This window comes from Monodelphis domestica, chromosome 2, assembly GCF_027887165.1.
Source record: "Monodelphis domestica isolate mMonDom1 chromosome 2, mMonDom1.pri, whole genome shotgun sequence".
In the NCBI taxonomy this organism is placed as follows: domain Eukaryota; kingdom Metazoa; phylum Chordata; class Mammalia; order Didelphimorphia; family Didelphidae; genus Monodelphis; species Monodelphis domestica.
The window spans coordinates 109892448-109896618 of NC_077228.1; positions in this window are offsets into that span (position 1 = coordinate 109892448).

The window sequence follows — 4171 nt, forward strand, 5'->3', positions numbered from 1 at the left end:
ATGCTGCAAGCCCCCTGCAGCCTGGCCCCACCTTCAACCGCCCATTGGTCAGTTACTATGTTTCACGTGACCTAGGACGCTTCGATTGGCTCATCTCTGCCTCTGCGAACGCTCCCCCTCCCCCTTCGGCATGACTGCAAAAGGTGTCAATGAAGGTCCTGCCCTCTTGGTCGCCAGTTACCGAGGGACAGAGAAGGGGAGAAAGGGGCGAAGGATTCTAGCAGAGAATGCTTGGGGGAATTTGGCAGCCAATCATGGGCCTGAGGATGGACTGAGAGCCTCTGATTCTCGAGAACTGCGGAATTTCCCAGCTATAAAGTTAAACCGCTCACTTCGTGGAGCTGGGACAATGTTAAAGTGATTTGGGAGCTCATTGTCAGGGTTTCTCTGGTGATGTCATCAGCCCCGCTTCAGCTGTAGTGGTACTTTCTATGGGAAGACCAAGTATAGGAGGCGAGATAGCAATCTTTTAAACCAGAAGTCATTAACCTCTTTTTTGTCATGGATCCCTTTGACATTCTGGTGAAGCCAGTTTCTCTTTCTCAGAATAGTGCTTTTAAATGCCTAAAAGAAAGAAAGTACATAGAATTAGAAAGGCAACCACTTATAATAAAATCATTATGTAAATACTTTCAAAAGCATACAAATTCTCTGACCCCAGATAAGAACCCCTATTTTAAACCCTTAAGAAACCTGACCTCCCTGAAGTCTGCCCAGATTCCCTCCAGCTAAAAGGGAATTTACTCAAATTCTCAGAAAGTTCTGTGGTTAGGTGGCTCAATGGATTGAGAGCCAGGCCTAGAGATGGAAGATCCTGGGTTCAAATATGATCTCAGATACTTCCTAACAGTATTGATTTTAAGATGGAAGGTAAGGGTCTAAAAAGAAAGAAAAAGCTTTCCTTTCCTTTGCTCTCGTCTCTTCTAGCTTATGTTCTCCTTGCCTATGGACATGCCATAATTCTTGTATCTAGCCCTAGGATAGTGTAAACTCCTGGACAGTACTGCTATTTCACCTTCCTGTTCTCATCCTCTGGCACAATCCCTTGCACCTAGTAGACAGTAAGTACTTACTAAATGTTAAGTATTGACTAATCACCCTAAGATGCCCCAGTATAAGTGCTTACCTGCTTTGGTAATGAGTTTTCCTCATCAAGAAGTCTCCTCTTATTAATCTAGCCACAAGTTTAGTCTCAGCCCTTATTACTTGTATGCCCAGTGATTGATACAATTATCTAGCATATACTATATAGCACAAATACATAGACTTGTTAATTGATGGATCTGTCAAAGCTCTCCCATTACTGGTTCCCTCTTCGACTGAATAAAAAATCTAGTTCCAGGGAGAATTTTTAACTATCCAAATGTGATCAGAAGGAAAACAAAATGAACTATGGGAAATGTGTCTGCTGTGGGATGACTTTGGGGCTTATCTTTTTCCCTGGAAATAATAATGTCATGGTATATAACTTGCATTTCTATAGCTCTGAAAAGTTTATAAAGTATATTCCTCACTCTTTCAAATGAGTAGAATGACCAAGACAGACAAGACTCAGAGATCTGAACACTTAATTTTTATATATTAGAAGGGTAAAGTGATTTTCACAGAAAAACAGGTTTGCAAGCAGCTAGGTTGCTCAGTGGATAGAGCCAGGTTCAGGGTTGAAAGGACAGGACAGGGTTTCAAATGCTACCTCAGATACTTCTTAGCTAGGTGACTCTGGGCAAGTTACTTAACCCCAATTTCCACAGTCTTACCACTCTTTAGTCTTGAAACTAATATTTAGTATTATTCTAAGGTGGAAAGTGAGAGTTGTAAAAAAGAAGAAAAACACATCTGGAAGAGATATCAGATATCTTTTGATCCAACCCAGATCCAAAACATAAATCTGATCTATAACATCTCTAAACAAGGGATTAATTGATTGGTCTCCACTTGAAAAACACAGAACTCATTATAGACTGTGAAAATTGTTCGGATTCCCCCTTTTATCAAGCTGAGATGGTCACATGAAGTTTCTGGCAGAGTCAATACTAGAACCCAGTTTTCTAGACTCCTAGCCTAGTGAGTGCTTCTCTACTATACCAAGCTCTCTGTTCACATCTCTTGGAGTGAAAGGAGAGAGAGAGAGGGGTATAAGGAAGGAGGAAAATAGAGTGAATAAAAGGATAAATAGGAAGCAAAATGAAGGCTAAGAGTAGGGGTGGGTGGGAGAAAGAGAGAAAAGCTCTTATCTGTTGTCCTTTCCTATATTTTCTGAGTTAGGTCCCAGAACTTAGAATGTAGTTGAAAAGGACCCTATAGTTCATCTGGTTTAACCCATATCTGATATAATTCTATTTCATACAGACTCTACATGAAAAATAGAAGTTCTATACGTATCTCCCACTCCTAATAACCTTGTATCTTTGAGGTGGGAAGGAGTTGGTTGGGGAGATTGGGATGGAGGACATCAATCTCTGGTACATTTCCTTGAAGGGATCTCCCCAACCCCTTTCCCCCAGCCAACCACAGCCATCTGGATGGATTCCAACCGTTACTGATGGAAGTCCAAGATGACATCTCCAGCTTTGCTTTCCAGAATCCATCAGGGCTGATGATCGAGTTAGTGGGAGGTTGATGGGGAGGGTTGTAGAAAGACTCCCAGAGGGATCATACCCTGAATCCACTGAGTATCTGTCTTCTTTCTGATTCCCAAGCTCCTTTCTTGGGAGGAATGTCCTCCAGTGTAGTGAAATAACTCAGGAGTTAGACTTGCTGCATGACCTTATTTCAATGTGTCTCTATTCAGCTGGGGTGCTAACACCTATACCATATCCCTCCCTAGTTTGTTATGAAGAAAACGCTTTTTAAACCATAAAGATCCATTGTTATGGCTATTAAAACTGTAGGAACCAGGGCTGGGGTTGGCCTTGCCAGATCCATGGCTAGTGAGGGAGCCACCATACAGAAATGGGGAAATTTCTGTAATTCATGCACCATTTTGTAGCCATATTTTCCTTTGACCCCTACAATAAGAGCAGAGAAGATCTCCTATCCCAGAGCAGGCCCAGGAGGTGATTCAATCTCTTGGACTTGCACTGCTCCCTAGGCAGATATAGGAAGATAATGCCTTTAACCATTTTGCCAGTGGACTGTGGGCTAGGTAGGTGGCCTGGTCCATAGAGCCATAGACTTGGCAACAGCAAAGACCTATGTTCAAATTCTGCCTCAGCTACTTACCGGCTATGTGACCCTGGGCAAGCCACTTATCATCCATCAGCTTCAGTCTCCATATATATCTAATAAGAAGAGGTTGGACTTAATGGCTTCCACAGATATGTTGGAGCCAGCTGGAGAGCCAGGCTCTGGAGAGTCAATTATTAAATTTTCTGTGTCAGAATTTATATCTGAGTAATTTGTAAAAGCTACAAACTAGGGCTTGATGTATTGTTTTGTTGATTGTCTAAATTTAAGAAAGTGATGGGAAAATGTAAGTAATTCACATCTAACTTAGAAGTGTGTTCCTTCACGGTTTTGTTCCTGTTTCTTTTGAAATACTGCTCTTAAAATTTTTCTAGTATGCCCCTCTTGGCCCCTAAGATCCCTTCTAGTTGTAAACCTATGCTTCTATGATCTCAATATTTAGCAAACCACCATAATGAATTGGGATCTGGCCTCAGACACTTCCTAGGTGTGTGACTCTGGGCAAGTCACTTGACCCCCATTGCCCAGCCCTTTCTGCTCTTCTGCCTTGGAGCCAACACACAGTATTGATTCTAGGACAGAAGGTAAGGATTTAAATTAAAAAAAAAAAAAAAGGAATTTGGATTTAGAGAAACAGTGTGATACTTGGAAAGGCACAGCAGCCTAAGAGCATGGGGACCAGTGCTTCTACTCTTAGTTTTGCCCTGACTTACCTAGAACACGTGATCTTTTCCTGATGGTGATTTCATCCTTTACTTGTTGGTAGGTGCTACCCCTTCCCCCATGCCCCGGAGGAATCGGGTAAGTCCCTTTCCTCTCTAGAGCCTCCAAAAGAGGATTTCACATTCTTTAGATAAAGTGGATAAGCACCCTAGGTAAGAATTCCCTGGGCATATGACCAGTGTGGAGAACTCATGGTCCTTTGTTCTGGCCACCTTGATGTGCTTCACCATTTCTTTATCATCAGTTGCAATGTGGCATCAAC